At 36.3% G+C, this 17,799-nt stretch overlaps 2 long non-coding RNA genes across 2 annotated transcripts; one reads left to right on the forward strand and one right to left on the reverse strand.

Annotated features, from left to right (window-relative positions):
* The first annotated feature begins 14,638 nt into the window (after window positions 1-14,638).
* LOC138888733 (uncharacterized) lies at window positions 14,639-16,766 on the forward strand. The gene is made up of 3 exons (XR_011406040.1): window positions 14,639-15,742; window positions 15,825-16,260; window positions 16,344-16,766. It is a non-coding gene; the product is annotated as an uncharacterized lncRNA (long non-coding RNA).
* Window positions 16,767-17,039: 273 nt separating this feature from the next.
* Window positions 17,040-17,744, reverse strand: LOC104219315 (uncharacterized). The gene is made up of 2 exons (XR_709239.2): window positions 17,485-17,744; window positions 17,040-17,406 (listed from the first exon to the last, which is right to left on the reverse strand). It is a non-coding gene; the product is annotated as an uncharacterized lncRNA (long non-coding RNA).
* Between the last annotated feature and the right edge of the window lie 55 nt (window positions 17,745-17,799).

Genomic DNA, 17,799 nt, shown 5'->3' on the forward strand with positions numbered 1-17,799 from the left:
AAGTGAGTTGCAAGGAAGGTGATTCGGCCAGGTGCTTCTTTGAGAGGGTGGTCATGTGGTAGCAGAGCCTTGCAGTTGATTATATTCGGGACCAAGTTACAGTGGGTGGCTCTCAACAACGATCCTAGTGGGTTCAAAGGTTAAGGTGTGGTGCTTAAAGGTTTCGAGTCCATAGTATGGTTGAGTATCGAGCTTTTGTAGCGGATTATGATAAGGAGCTTAGAGTGTTCTGTGTTATCTTCGGTCTGCAGTGTAAATTGAGAGGAATGGGAGAAAATGACTTCGGATTCATAGAGGAATTATCATAATGGGTGTACCAGTTGAGGATGTGAATATGCGCATAAGGAGGGTATGAGATGGTTCATGGGAATTGAGACAGTGTGGTCTTGTGAAATAAGGTCACTCAGGATGAGTGCGGATTTGGGTTCGTGATGTTTTGAATGGGGCTACTATTATTCCTAAGTCAAGCCTAGAGTAAATTGGAAAAAGTAAAATAAGTCAGCAATGGTTGAATTAGTATAATGGTGGCAATGATTAGTTCATTCAGCGTGTTAAGTTATACACATGATTACAGTAATATGTGTGAGGTTAACGGTCGTCATAATTGATTTTATTTGGAGGCTTTCGAGTATTATGGCATGTAATGTGCAGATAGACCTCGAAAGAGTTATGGTGGTTTAGACCACTACTTGAGGTTGGTATTTTATGCGGTTATGAGAATTTAGTCACGGGTTGCAATGATTCTCTTGAAATGAGTTAAGTAAAAGGCTTCTATATGATGAAGTGTTTACCCTATTAGTGGTTCAGGAGTTATGATGAAATTCTTGTACTCTTGTGCATTGTCATTATTAAGTGCTATGAGCAGCGTGGTATTTGGAAGTTAAGAATCAAGGTTGCGGTTTGGTGTTGACAAGGAGGTCACGGGCTCGATCGGATGAGAAGGAAAAGAATTTAGATATTTAGAGTAAGCTGGTATTATCTTCAGCGTCACCTGAGATCAGTGTCATGAGTAAGAGGTTTTGTGTATTGACTTGCGGATCCTTTATTTGGTTTGCAGCATTTGTATGGCCATTGGTATGGATGTGCAGACTTGTTACCTAGTGCAGAAGGTCATGGCAGCATATCCCACGGAAAAATTGTATAAGTTTGACGTTTAGTCACTTAATTGATTGAGGATTTAAACCAAGTAAGGAGATTGTGGTACTATCGCTAATTGAGAATTTATGCCTGAAGGGCACTCGGTTTATTTGGTTGTGGACTATGGAAGGTTGTTCCAGATTGGACGGTTGTTTGTGTGTGTTAAAGGGGGGGTTATTATGAACCCTTGAAAGGCTATTATCATAGTACGGTGCGATCAGAATCGGCTTGAGGTCCGTAGATAGATCTAATTATGAATATGGGCTCTATATCAGGCTGGATGTGTTCATTTCAGCATAGCACTCCTTATGGAGAGGTATTCGAATGTTGGATGATACTTCGTCGTCGGCTATTTCATGTAATACTATGTCGTGCGAGTCGTGAAATGGCTTGATAAATTCCATATATGTTGAGGTTCTACATAGCGATGGTGTTATGTGAGCAGGATGGCTCTCGAGATTCAGATCATACATTGCACCTAGTCGTGATTTAGTTTTGTAGCGTATGACTATGTCGATCTCCCCAAGAATTTGCATTATGCACTCTGCGTGCTCGTGGTTGATATTCGGGTACTTCGCAGGTATGAGCATTCTAGCTCAGTAAGTAATTCCTTATAGATTATTATGTATGAATCAGGTGGCACGCCTCCACGGATATGTTGTTTGGATCAGGTTGCACGCCGCAATAGTGTGATGTTGAGTACAGTTTCCTATATCTTTTCATGTGTGTTTGCTTCCCATTTTCTGAGGAAGGTTCATAACACCTTTCGGTTGTCTAAATTAGTTATGTGGGTTGAGTAATTCTTTCCAGAGTTTGTTTTCCTTATGTATCACATTCGAGTTGTAGCTTATTGGCACGTTGTGGCATCATATGAGAATTTTGGTAGTGTCTGAGGTGGCTTTATGCCTGGGCAGCTTATACTAGGTGAGACGAGATTATTGGACCTGGGATCAGTGCGGTCAGATTTATATGAAGTATATTAAAGAGCAAATATAGTTATTTGGTTCATAATGAGGCAATGGTTCTTGTCAGGGTTAGAAGCTCAATGAATTATTGACTCGCCAGTAGGTTATGAATTTCTACGCATCTCTTTCGTCGTGACGGTATTGCAGGAGTGGGAATAAGACTTATATATGTCATGAGATGCATTGGGAGCATCGGATTCGTGAAATTTGGTTATTCTTATCATAGGACATTATTATGGTCACGTAAGTTATGCAGTGTTTAGTGTGGATTCAGCAGAAGTATGTAATCATGTATTGGTACATCACATAGAGATTGATACGGTGTTCGTATGTTGAAAGCAGGCCTAGTGGAAAATTTTGGATGTTGGAATTTGGCTCTAAGACTAATTTGACTAAACAAAAGGGGAATCTTCAGATTTGCTCGAGCAAATGTACTCAACTGAGTTGTGGTAGCATGGGTAGGTGCAAGAGGTGTTAAATAGTGATTTCAGACAACTCCAGCGCAATTCTTAGCACGTTCGAGGGCAAACGTATGTTTAAGTGGGAGAGAATGTAACGACCCGACCGGTTATTTTGAGCTATAGCGCATCGTTCGGCAGTTTGAGACCATGAGTAGCTTCACTTCAGGCATTATGAATTGCACGCATAATCGGAATTGAATTTCGGGTAGTTCAGAGTTGATTTGGAAAGAAAATTCTCATTTCGGAAGCTTTAAGTTGAAAGAATAGACTAATGTTTATTTTTTAGTAAACGACTTCGGAATCGGGATTTGAAGGTTCCAACAAGTTTGTATGATGATTTTGAACTTGGGCGTATGTCCGGATCAGGTTTTGGATGACCCGTGAGCGTTTCAGTGCCTATTGTGGAAGTTGGCATTTTGGAAGAATTTCATAAATTTGGGTTGCAGTGCATTTCAATGTTTTCGCCAAATGACCCCAAAGTGACCTACGGACCTCCGAATCCACTTCCGGACGCGCTCCCAATACTAGAATCACCATATGGAGCTATTCCCAGACTCGAAATACCAAATAGACATCGTTTATATTGGCAAAGGTTTTTGAGAAGTTTGACCAGAAGTGGACTTTTTTATATTGGGGTCGGATTCCAATTTCAAAAGTTGGAGTAGGTCCGTAATATCTAATGTGACTTGTGTGCAAAATTTGAGGTCAATCGAACGTGATTTGATAGGTTTCGACATCAAATGTAGAAGTTTAAGTTCTAAAGTTCATTAAGCTTGAATTGGAGTGTGATTCATGATTTCGATGTTGTTTGATGTGATTTGAGGCCTCGAGCAGGCCCGTGTTATATTATGGGACTGGTTTGTACGATTGGACGAGGTCGCGGGGGCCTCGGGTGTATTTCGGGGTGGTTTTGAATCATTTCGGGCTGTTTTGCAAAAGCTGATGCTGGTGTCTGGTGTTGTTCTTCGCGTTTGCGAGGATCCTCTCGCGTTCGCGAAGAAAGATTTGGCTTCAGGGACTTTGTTCTTCGCGTTCGCGAAGAAGGAAATCTATGTTGCACAGGTCTGACTTCGGAGGCTCATATCTCGCAATCTATAAGGAATTTGGAGATAATCCAAAAATAAAAGTTGTAGCCCTTTTTGTCTAGTTTTCATAAAAGTAAACCATTTAGCATTTGGATTTATGTACAAAAGGGTATGGGTGGTACACTACAGGCTATCCGGGAAGATGAAGCAGAAATTTGTGTAGCAGAGTGCTGAATTTGGCGGCTTGTATCTTGAAATATATATGGAATTGGGAGATAACGAAAACATGAAAGTTGTATATCTTGGTATCTAGTTTTCAAAAAGTTAAACCATTTGTCATTTAGAGTTTTGTACAAAAGGTTATGACCATTATATTAGAGGCTGTCTGAGAAGAGTTTGGGAATGGCTTTCGAAAGTTTTGTTCATCGCGCACGCGATGGGAGGCCCGCAAATGTGAAGAAGGGTTGCCTGGTAGTGTATAATTTTGCAAAAATGGGTTTGGCTCATTTCATCTCATTTCCTCCTTGGGAGACGACCTAGGAGCGATTTTGGAGCTCCATCTTCATCATCTATGTCAAGGTAAGTGATTCCTACCTATTGAAAGTTAATTAGTTGGATTATATCAAGATTTTAACATGGAAAATTAGTGGAAATTTGGGGTTTTGAAGAAAAACCTAGAAATTTATATTTTTGGATTTTGACCACGAAATTGGACATGGAACTTGGAATAAATTATATATTTGAGTTCGTGGTGTTATGGGTAAAGTTTATCTTCAAAAAAATTTGGAATCCAGGCATGTGGGCCCGAGGATGATTTTATCAACTTTTCAAGCGGAGTCGGAAATTATTGTAAATAGTATTATAATGGGTATTTGAGTATATATTAATGGGTTTCATAATTATTGACTAGTTTAGAGCGTTGGGCATCAGTTTGAGTCGTCGGAAGGGATTGTGAGCCGGTTATGGAACTTCGAAGCGAGGTAAGTCTACTTTCTAACATTGTAAGAATTAACCCCATAGGTGAACTAAATTATTATGTACTTCTATTTGTGGGGGGCTGCGTACACACAAGGTGACGAGAGTCTATACGTAGTTACTAGCTATGCTTATGTCCGGGTAGTTTTAAGCTTACATTATGCCTTGTTGATATTGTTGTTGATTTATGTTTATTGTTTGCCTTGAGAAGAAACGAGATTGAGTTAGCTTATTAAATATTTTTGAAAGGAGTCGAAATTGAGGAAAAGTTGGGAACTTAAAAGCTTTCATTTTAAATTCGTAATTTAAAAAGAATTGAAGAATACTTTAATAACTTAAGAATCTATGTGTAACCGCATCGCACGTATGATCCGCGAGCGGGGTAATTCCTTAAACTTATATTTGACTGTGTCGCAAGTATGATTCGCGATCTTGGAAATCCCTTAAACTTATATTTGACCGGCAAGTATGATTCGCAAGTGGGGTAACTCCTTCTACTACTCTCATCGGAACGGGCCGATCACCTCGGCAGGTTATGACAACCTTTTTGATGAAATCCACTGTATCTATATATATGCTCCGATTACGGAGGGAACTTGCTAGTTGAGAGCTTGAGTAAATTGTAAAGAGAGAAATTGTACCACGTATTTTATACTTGTTTGTTTCATATTTATTTACTTCCTTACTACACCTGATATTATTGGACCACTAGTAGGCGTCGAAGTCGACCTCTCGTCACTACTTCTTCGAGGTTAGACTGGATACTTACTGGGAACGCGTTGTTTTTGTACTCATACTACGCTTGTTGTACATTTTGTTTTACAGGCACATATATGTCTAATGGTCTCGTGGGCACGGCGGCATGGTTGATACGGAGACTTAGGTGAGCTGCATCTTATGAGATAATCCGCAACCAGCAGAGTCTCCTTCAGAGTTTTTGTCTTTTCTTTTCTGTCCAATTTATATTTCGGGCAGTTATTGTATTTCATGTTATTTCTTAGTAATTGCTCATGCACTTGTTATCTGGGATGATGATGGGATATTCAGTAATGAAATGGTAAACATTTTTATTATTTTGTAAAGTTCATATGTTACTAGTGAAATTGAAGGAAACTTTATGATTTCAAAAATATAAAAAGAGAATTTAATTAACTATTTAGTGTTTTCTAGCCTGACAGCGTGTCTGGCGCCATCACGACCTTTAATGGATTTTGGGTCGTGACACAAATAGCCCAAGGCTCCACACACCGCATATAAAATCTCAAAAACAACTATAAAGATGGGAAAAATAACTCAGTATAAGACAACACTTTTTTTAACCCAAATTTTCGATAAATATATTAATACCTTAATTTAAACTTATTTAATTAATTTGTTTGCCGTATAAAAGCCCATAATATAATTATTTCCACGAGATATCAATTTAATAAACCCACAAAATTCACATAAGAATTCAAGTAGCAATCACACCAATTTATAATATATAACAAATTCGACAAACAAGAATTTGAGGCACGGCAAATAGAGGATTTAATAAATGCCAACAATTATCCAATTTAATACATAATACTTAAGACTTTGAACTAATAAAATTTGTACATATAAGCCCGAGTACGTACTCGTCACCTCGCGTACACAGCTTTCACATTACACAAAATGGCACATACGACCTAATGCCTAAGGGGTAATTCTCTCACTCAAGGTTAGGCAAGATACTTACCTTTTTGAAGTTAGGTTGATATTCCAAGGTCGCCTTCTTACTTGAATCGACCTCCGGATAGCTCCAATCTATCCAAATCAATTGCTTAACTTCATTAAAATTTATCGTAAATAATTATGGATGATATAACGTCGACTTAAAATTTTATTCTAAAAAGTTAAACAAAATTCAACGCGGGACCCGCCTCTCGGAACCCGACATAATTTTCATGAAATCTGAACACTCATTCCGATACGAGTTTAACCACACCAATTTTATCAAATTTCCGATAACAATTCGACCTTCAAATCTAAATCTTTGTTTTTGGAAGATTTTATAAAATCTTGATTTCTTCAATTAAAATCCGAATTAAACGATGAATATAGCCATGGATTTATGAAATACAAACACTTTCGGATATAGGACACTTACTTGAGTTGAAATTGTGAAAAAATCCTCAAAATCACCCAAGAACCGAGCTCCAAAAATTCCAAAACGAAATGACAAAATGACCATTTTTGGTCCTTATGATTCTGCCCAATTCTGCTTTTGCGGACAATTTGTCGCGCTTGCGAGCTCGCTTTTGTGAGAAAATTCTCGCTTCTGCGATTGGCAACCTGAGACCTCATATAAAACATGGACAATCTCACAACATGATTCTTCCTATATTATATTTATAAATAGATATGATATGAAGGATCGTCCCTTATGGAATCATTTCTCCAATAGTCAATCCACATTAAATAAGTTTGGTCCCCTTTTCTTGACATCATCTAATCAGTTCTGTTTTCCTTGTTTCCACGATTCCGAAATCACCATACGAAGCTATTGACATCATCAAAATTTCATTCCGGAGTCATTTGCTCAAAAGTCAAGCTCCGGTCATTTAAGCTTCAAAAATAAGAATTGTTCTTTCAATTTAATTCCGAATCTTCCGAAAACCAAATTCGACCACACTCACGGGTCATAATACATATTACGAAGTTGCTCGGGATCTTAAGTCGCTGAATGGGGCGTTAATTCTTAAAACGATAAGTCGGGTCATTACTGTTCTCTTGGTCACACTCTTAGTAGGGTGATTTCATTTCTGAAGACTCAATGGTTGGTTGAGAAGGGATGTTTGGTGTATCTAGCCTTTGCTAGAGTCAGGCAGTATTGTATTTTTCAGACATTGTGTTTAGCACTCTATAGAGATCTTACACTCGATGATACCAGATTTTGGGTGGTTTTCAGTTGTATCATCATTTGACTTCAGTTATTTATGTTATTCCGCTATTTGAGACTATTTTTTACTGTTGTTGATGTTTATTTTCACATATCTATGTTGGCTTGCTTAGCAAGCGGTGTTAGGCACCATCCTTGCTCCGGTAGAATTTTGGGTTGTGACAGTATGCTGCTATCAAACAAGTCAAAGGCATCTAGGAATCTCATCATTCTTCATAATTTTATTCCCTAAATCCTAATCTATTCTAAAAATTAAAAAAATTCACCCGGTTCAAGATACATCCTATGAAAAATAATCGAGGTACAAAGAAAAACCACGGGGGATTATTATTACCTATAGAAAGCTAAAAGACATATTTTTCTATTTTTTTATTTATTTTTATTTAGACTTTAATCCCTCAAAAAACTATCTAGGAGTTCCATAGTCGAAAAAAGGTCAATATTTTTCCTATTATTTTTATTTTTCATAGTTTTGACTTTTTTCTAAATTAAGCTACTAAAATACTACACAACTAAATACGACACTAATAGTTTTACTACTCTATGTAAGCAACTTAAAATCGAAATAAGCAACTAAAAATAAATAAAATAAGAAGCTAACATACTAATATAATACTAGTAATTATCCAAAAAAATTCTCCCACCCCACACTTAAAAGTGTGCAGTATACCCAATGCACATTTAAAGCCAAACATAGTGGGTGGAAAGAGGAACTCCCCCGAAGGCCAAAAGCCGGAGCATTAGCAGCTCACGGGGATACTCAAACTTCTCCCAGGTATGATCTTTTATACTGGTATCTCACATTTCATTCTAACCATCTAGCTCGCTTTTACACACTTTTTATGGCTTTGATTCACATGCTCATAATCCTAGTATATTTGTCCCATGTATTGTATTCTCTGTTACTATTATTTGGCACTACTTATCGTTTATCTCCTTCTTGTTCTTCTCTCTTCCTTTTCTTGCTTTTCCCCTCTTTCTCCTTGTCCTCCTCCTTCTTCTTCGTCTTCTTCTTCTTCTCACTCTTACCGAGTTGAGGATCTATTGGAAACAGCCTCTCTACCTTTGTTAAGTAGGGGTAAGGTCTACGTACAAACTACCCTCCCCATACCCCACATGTTGGGAATATACTGGATTTGTTATTTTTGTATAATCCTAGAATACAAAAATAACACATTTAAAAAAAAACTAAAAAAAAAACAAAACAGTGAAGCTGGGTTGCCTCCCAACAAGCACCTAATTTATAGTCGTGGCACGAATTGAATATCTTTTTGCCTCCATCTTGAACTTATAAATTGAATCCCTAATTTGGTTTCAAGATTTCGGCTATGCTCCTGGGGTGGTGGGATAACTCTAGTTAAACCAAGCAACCAATGTAATATTCTGCATTTCTTGGTCTTCATATGAGGTATGTCATTCTATCTTTCTAGTACGACAAATTCAAGAATGTAAGTATATTGTTTCTTATTCGTTGGCTCTTCCTAAGTCTCAGATGACTCGATTTCTATGTCGTTATCCAAACACAATGTTGAAAAATATATAGATTAAGGACCAATGCATCCCAAATCTAGAATTACATTACTATTTACATCCTTATATGTACATATATTAGAGTCTTCAAGTGCAATATTATCTACTCCGCATATGACTCTAGTGTACTTTCTCAATGTTGGCATCAGCAAATTGACTCTCCACTTTTAGTTCCTCAATTTTTATAAGTTCTTTTCAGCTTCACAACTCATTACTATTGTGTTGGGCGTTAGACGCATCAACATTTGCATTCAAATCATCCTCCAAATTGTGAAAAGTAATGCTAAACTTTTTGATCTCTTGTCCCAATTCAACTCTTCATTCTATTAAGTGTCTCATCCCATCTATAATTTCCTCACGTTGAACCTCATAAATGTTTTTATCTTATTTCCTTAGATAAGTTTGGCTCAAAATCTCTACTTCTTCAAAAAAAAAAATCTCTTGCTAGAACTTGTTCTCTTCAACAAATTCTTCTTTATTGACCTTCATTCTTGTGATGCTGCACTAGTTCTTTGTATAGCTTTTTTGAGTTCATCTTGTTGTTCTACTACTTGCCTTAAAATATCCCTAATATAGGTATCGTGTTCCACATCCTCCACTTCATTGCTCCTATCAAACAAATAAACATTTTTAGAAAGATTATAATAAGGGATCAGAGAAGGATAAAAAGATTTAGTACAACCATCACAATGGACACCTAGACCACCACACATATTACAAAATATTTCACTCATAGGATTGAGATTGTACATCCAACTCGCTCCCGAAAATATTTTGTTAATTTTTTCACCAGTGGAGTCCTCCATAATATGGACAAATATCTAATAATAATAACTACCATTCAACTAATTTTCATTCCAAGATGCCATGATAAGTAAGTAACAAAATACTACAATAAACAAAAAATAAAAAAATAACTTGAATAGATAAAATGTAAAACTTTAATATAGAAAATAACTAATTCTAAGTCTCCGGCAACAGCGTCAAAAATTTATTGCAGCCAAATATACGCGGTCGAAAAGTACTAAAGTGATAAGTAGAGTGTCATTCCCATGATGACTTGTCATCAACTACTAACTAAACTAGATTATCCTAATTATCTATACAAGGATTAAACCCAAAAGTATTTGAATCTAAACTAACAAAAACAAAGAGAAAACAATTAGTGAACTTTAAACAGATGAAGAGCAGATTTTTATCTTATCAATATAATGAAAACGATCTAGGGTTATGGGTTATTAAACAATTCTATTGTATTCTTCACTTAAACTGACTAACAAATTTATATGGTTTATTTGACAGGTTAATATTGCTCACAAGAATCTGTCCAGCTCTTACTTTCCTATCCAAACTAACCTGACACATATATGTCTATAGAGTTAGAATTAACAAGACTGCATTTATAATTCCCTACCAAGCAAGTCAATTAGCATATGTCTATCCTAACCGTGAATCCATTCTCTGATGCCCAAGTTCAAGAACTTACCCTATTCAATCCTATGTGCAATCTAGAATTTTCACTTTCGAGTTCAAATCTAGATTCGTAGGTAGTATTCAATTGGTGATCAAGTGATCAAATAATTAAGCATGGGATTGAATAAATAAAGCGATACGATAAATCAAGAAACCAAAATCAATATCCAAATAACAATTCATAAAAAAAACCACAACCATCGAATGAGAAGTTTAGCTCCACATAGACATGGTAGCCAAACAATAAATCATCCAAATAAACATAAATATACTAAGTTTGGTAAAAGGAAGAGGAAATCTGAAGAACTTCAGCCTCCACGACAGCTCCTTGCTCTCCAAAGTTGAAATCCCCTCTCAAAAACGAGTTCAAGGACTATTTATAGGTGTAGAGTCGAAGTATCCAAGTCCAAAATCAACAAGAAAATAATTTTCTCTCGGATAGTGGCACCTGGCTAAGGCCTGGTCTGTAGCGAGCTTCTTCCCTTGTGAGGCCAGGTGTGGGTTGAGGTCTGGGGCGAGCTCCCTCCTTGCCTTGTGCCAATTTTTCCTTTCGTGCTCTTTTCTTGTACTTTCAACATCATTTTATGTGACTTTCATTCCTCTTCGTGTTCAAATGGTCCTACACATAAAAGCAACTCAATTAAGCTCGAATGTCACACAATTTATCATTAAAACACCAAATTGTAAGGTAATTGATGTACTAAAAATATAGAATTATTGTCAAACAACACTCACTAATCAAATAAACCTGTGCAATTTATAATAATTCGCAATAAGAATATAACAAAAGATGTAATATCATCAAATATCATATCAGGAGATATCAATTCAACATGGATATTTCAATATTGATTAATAAGTCATCACTCACCTATATCTCGGGCTAGCTATTATCTACCTTTTCTTGCTCCAAATACGTCAAACAAGCCCGATCTATCCAAAGAATGCTCCATCGTTTCAAACAAAGTCATAGGACTCAATTATCTACGCAAAAGATTCGATCTTGGTCAAAGTCAACAAAAGTCAACCTCGGGCCCACATAGTCATATTCCAAAACAAGAATCAAATACCTTTTGACTCATAACATCATGAGTCCAAATATATAATTAGATTCTCAGTCCGAGTCCAAATCGATGTTCAAATCTTCAAACATACTTTCTTTTCTTTCAAGTCAAGAACCCTCTTTTCCTCTTTTGAATCGTTGATTCTAAAGCAAGATTGATGATTGATTCATGTTATAATCATATATTTGAGTGAGAATCACTTACCCCATCATCATAGTTCAAAATCTCTTCAACATTACCTTAATCCGAGCTCCCTAGCTCCCAAATTATGAAACAAACTCAAGGTACAAAATGGGCTATTTATACAAAGTGTTAAAATTGCAGGACTTCTGATGGTGGATGTCAACTGTGCTCGCATTGCAAGCCCCTCAACCCTGCACTTCTGTAGCAAGTTCTTTGTTGGTTTTCATGCAAGAACCCCAAAATTCACCTGAGCCCAAAATCAAGGAACGAGGTGCAATAAGGAGGTCAATATTAGGATTTCCTTTATTTTTTCCTTTCTAGAATAGTTTTAAAGAGGCAACCATAGTTCTTTTTAGAGTGAAGATTCAAACTTTAACAAAGTTTTTTTGTTCCTTAATCTTCTTTTATGTTCTTATTTATTTATTGTTATAGTTCAATAAATTTTTCTATTATGAATAACTAGGTTGTTGAAATTAACCATATATTATCTTCCAGAGGTGAGTGTGGTGGTGGGAAGAAAAGGCAGGGTAAGTAAATTGATTTACAGATTTAGAATTTTAAGGGTAAGTACGTTTAAATAAAGAAGAATACATAGACAGACACTTTAAGTATCACAGAAATTTTACTTGAACACCTCAACTAAGCCATTTTTCATCGGAACACTTTTATTATACCTTTACTGCACCATTTTAACACATCCGGCCTGAGCTTATAAAATATGTTCACACGTGTTATTACGCGCTGCTAGCATGGATAGTCGAACCAATCAAAAATTTCCAATTTTTTACAATGCCACATAGACTTCTTTGTCGGGTAAAACCAAATATAATTACCCTCTTCCTAATAAACCACTCATTCTTACACATTCCTAAAGACAAACGACCAAAAAAACCCTAAGTCTCAAATTCGAATCCAGTAAAATTTGTCCGAAGCGATGCATGTCCATTGATTCTGCTTCGTTTTCGTTCGATATTCAGTTGTAATCAGTGTTATAGGTTTATATTTCTTGATTTACCTTCTGTGCTTGAAGAACCATCATCAATCGAAGTGTTGAAATGTTGAAGTGCCGCTTGATACTCATCATTGAAGTGCTGAAAAGATAAGTCTTTTTAGTATATTTTTATTGTATTCATTTTAGTGGTGGGCTTCCATGAGAGTTGGGACCGATTTGGGACCACAATTAGGTTTTTTAAAAGGAATTTGGGAATATTAAAAAATAGTGATATCAGACTTTAATGCTGTTAATTTTCACAATGGTGGTAACTTTATCCTTGACCATAACTCGAAATATGTGGGGGAACAGGAGGTGTTAATAGCTAATATTGACAAGGAAAATTCTGAAACTATTGTATTATAATAAAAAAAAATGGGATATGCTACAATGGGTGGCTTATATTACGAAGACCCAAAAACTAAAATTTTTGTCTATGTGGATAATGATGCACAATTATTTAATATTATGTGTAACCTAAAAAATGGAGAGAGATACATTTGTATATTCATCATATTGTTCTAGACCCTGAGTTAGTGGATGATGTGGCACCTACTGAACTTATTGGTTGTCTAGAAATAGGTATAACTGAAGTGAATGGTGCATCTGGGAAAACAAACATAGAAGAGAGGGAAGATGTTTCTGCTGAAAATGAAGTGAGGGAAGATGTTGTTGCTGAAACTGAAGTATGGGAAGATGTTGCTGCTGATTTAAATGGTGTGGGGAGGGAGGAGATTGTTAGGGAAGATGTTTCTGCTGATTTAAGTGGTGGGGGGAGGAAAGAGGTTGTAGAAGATAATATTGCAGATCTTGATGGTGCTATTTCATATCTGGAGAGTAGTAATGACTCATATTTTGATGTTGTACCAGAAGAAGATGATAGTGATGCTGATGAAGAGTTGATATCTGTCAGGAATGAAAAGAGATCAAAGCTAAAGGCTAGAAGAAGGAAAAAACCAATTGTTCATGTAGAAGTAAGTTTAGGAGAAGGAAAAATAGATAGAGGTTTTGAAGACATTGGCAAGAACAAGGCAGGCAAATATGTTGGTAAATTAGGGAGAGATGATGACTATCTTGATAGTTCTGATATAGGTAGTGATGATTCTGATGATGAGCTAGATGTGGAAGCTGAAATTGGTGTTGATTTGCCAAGTAGAAGGAAGAGTACAAAGTTAATATATGATTCAAATTGTGTCGTGGCTATTTTTGAACATGACATGATATTTGAGTATGTCAATCAATTTAGGAAGGCAATGACTGACTATGCTATTGAATACCATGCACAGTTGAAACTCAAACCTAATGAGCCATCTAGGGTGAGGGTGAAATGTAAATCTAAGATTTGCCAATGGGAGTTATTTGCAAATCTTGATAGGGATTCAGGGAATTTTATAGTTAAGAAGTATCATCATATTCACAAGTGCACTCCAATGGACAAGAACAAACGTTGTAATTCTAAGTATATTGCTAACAAGTTCAGAGATAGGATCACTTGATCTGCCCTAAATTAGGATCTGGAAAATATAAGAATTGGTTAGAGACAAATCGAGTTTATATGTTGATAGAACCATCTGTTACAGGGCAATACAGATAGTTCTTAGGAAGTTTATGGGGGATTGGAAGATGGAGTTTGCTAGATTATGTGACTATGCTGATATTATTACACAAACTAATCCTGGTAACACTTGCTTGGTCAAAACTGACAGAAATTCAGAGCTTGGAAAGAATCTGTTTAAATATTTCTCTGTCTGCTTTGATGCGTTGAAGAAAGGTTGGTTGGAAGGATGCAGGAAGATCATTGGATTTGATGGATGTTTCCTAAAGGGAGCATGTAAGGGTGAATTGTTGGTAGCTATTGGGAAAAATGGGAATTAACAAATGTATCCCATTACGTGAGTTGTGATAGACAATGAATCAAAAGCAACTTGGAGTTGGTTTATAAACAACATAATAACTGAGCCATCTCTACTTTCTGTCTTAACAACTACTTCATCTCAACTTTCTCTTTTAACTTTCTAAGCCATCTCTACTTTCTATTTTAAATTTCTACTTCATCTCAACTTTTTGGGGTTCTGTTTGATTCATTTCTGTTTTGTAGGGATTTGTACCAAGTATTCAAGAGTTACTACCAAATTGTGAGCATCGAATGTATGCTAGGCACATATGATCTAACTGGTCAAATATTTGGAGAGGTGAGGAGATGAGAAAGCAATTTTAGAGGTGTTATAAAGCTAGTTTTGAGGTGAAGTTGAAAGAAGAACTGGCTGCTTTGGGAAAGCTTGGAAAAAGTATATGTGAAAGCTTATTGAAGTATAAAAAAGAGTATTGGTGTAGAGCTTTTTTCCTTGAACACTCCAAATGTGATATTGTAGAAAATAATATGTGTGAGACCTTTAATTCTTGGATATTGGCATCTAGGCACAAGTCTATTATTAGCATGTTAGAGGACATTAGACATAGAGTAATTAGGAGAAATGTTGATATGATAAAGTTTGCAGAGACTTGGATTACAGACATTTCTCCTATGGCAAGGGTGATTCTAGAAGAAAATAAGGAATTTTCTAGGAAATGTAAAGTTTTGTGGTTTGGAACTGATGGGTTTGAGGTTGATGAGTATGAATATAGATATATAGTAAATTTGAGGAGAAGAACATGCACTTGTAGATCCTGGCAGTTAAGAGGGATCCCTTGTGCATATGCAATATGTGCAATCTATCACCAAGAAAAAGAATCATACAATTATATGGATCACTGGTATAGAAAGGAGATATTTCTCAAGGCATATCAATACTTTCTTGAACCAATTCCCAACATGAAGATGTTGCCTGACACTAATAACATGGTAATTGAGCCTCCTGCACCAAAGCCAATGCCAGGCAAGCCCCAAAATAAAAGAAGAAAGGCCAAGAATGAGCCTAAGAAACAGAAGTATGGCAAGCTCTCTAAGCAAGGAGTTAGGATGACATGTTCAAAATGTCATCAAGAAGGCCATAACAAGTCTACATGCCAATCAAGGTAGGTTGTAATATTTTTCACCTTTTTCTTCACTTCAAATGCTAACTTATATATGTGTGTATTATAATTGGAATTTTTTTAGGGTGGAGTCGAAGAGTCTACAAATAGACAGCCAACTCAAGCAACTCAATAAAGCCAAGGAATTCTAGCAACTCAAGAATCAGCAGCAACTAATACAAGCAGTGGCAAAGAAAGGGGAAACATCACTAGATTTGGCAGGGGTGCATTTCCAAATGCACCTCCAGCAACTAATACAAGCACAACCAGTTGTAGAGGAAGGGGAAACAATACTAGATTTGGCAGGGGTGCATTTCCAAATGCACCTCCAGCAACTAATACAAGCACAACCAGTTGTAGAGGAAGGGGAAACAATACTAGATTTGGCAGGGGTGCATTTCCAAATGCACCTCCAGCAACTGCTCCTAGAAAACTGACTGTTGGGGTTAAAAGAACAAGGGGAAGAGGTGCTGAATCTGCTCCACCATCTGATGGACACAACTGGAATAATTGTCATTAATGTAAGGATTGGATATTCATAACTTCAAGTTGTTATTACTACCATTTTTTATGACTAATCTATATGCTTTTATGTCAATTTCAGCCTGGTAGTTCAGGTGAAAGAGTTGTATCATAAGGGACTAAGGTTGTGAAGGATACCAGTGCAGCCAATATTGATCTTGGTTTTAAACCTCCTGGGCTTAAGTTTAAAGGCAGAAATGCTATAACTACTTCCCAGCTACAACAACTAAGTGCAAACAGGAGAAACCAAATTGGTTCTTTATCAACTACCTCTTCAGTTGCAAGTCCAGCCCCTCTAGCGCCATAGGTGTGTTAGGGTTGTGCTATTTTGAGTTTGAGTTCATGTATTTTGCTAAGTATCTAGACTTAGGATTGATTATTGTGTCTTTTTTGGGTCACTAGTTGCCACTACTTTATGTTGTAAACACTCTAATTGTTTGGAATTGTGATTGGTATTGTAAATACTTTATTTGTGAATGCAATTTAAATGTTATTGGTAGCCTCAGTTTAAAGCATTCGTGTATGTGCTTTTATGAAGCATTCAGTTTAAAGTATTCAATTTAAAGCATTCAGTTGGTAGAATTAGCAGCCTTTTGCATCAGTTATGAATGCAATTGCAGTGCTTTTTTCTACATAAGTTGGATTGTATGTGCTTGGAAAATCTTGAGGATGGTAGGCTGTGATGGTTGTTTGTTAAGATTTATCAGTTGAGTTCATGTTACAACTTCACCATTTTAGCACTTTGAATTCCATATTTGAACTAATACATAAAAGGCAATAGCAAAAAAATTCTTTATTTCATTGAAATAAGGCCACGTGCCACAATTACATTCAAACAAACTAGATACACCCAAAATATATCAATCGCCATTACAAACACAAAATACAGCAGCTTAGACACAAAATACAGCAGCTACTCCAACCACCAGCAAACCCACAACAACTTCAACGATCGACGACACAGTAGCAAACCTAAATAGTTAGCATTATTACTATAATAGAAGTCAATTTCTTCCTCCATGTTCTTGCTCGAGCCCTTTCTTCTTCAAAAGCTTTGACCATGTTCAATAAACCCTAAATTACCCTATTTGCTTGGCTAGGAAAGTCGTTGTCAACCCACCTAAAATAATTACATCCACCTTCGCCTTCAAAAAAAAATTTAATCATACTAAAATCGGGAATAACATAGTAAAAATAATTAATTGTAGTTAATTATTACTTACATTTTCAATTTGAATCCATAGAACCTCCTTCCAGGATTAGATGGAGACCATGAAGTTTTCAATTGACATTCATGACCACACCGGCATGAATCAATTCTTGGTGTGAGAGACATAATTGAGAGGTTAAGCCAAGATTCGAACACAAAGGCAAGACTACTTTCAATTTGAAGAGAAGAATAGAATTTTTTAAACCAGAAAATCAAGAAATAAGGTTGGATTTAAGGGAAGGGTGAGAACTAGGGCTTGTAAAAAGGGATGAGGGTTTTATTATATAATAGAAAAAGGGTGTATTTTACCCTTTGTATTGTACCGTTG

Source organism: Nicotiana sylvestris, chromosome 3 (assembly GCF_000393655.2).
Source record: "Nicotiana sylvestris chromosome 3, ASM39365v2, whole genome shotgun sequence".
NCBI classification, from domain to species: Eukaryota; Viridiplantae; Streptophyta; class Magnoliopsida; order Solanales; family Solanaceae; genus Nicotiana; species Nicotiana sylvestris.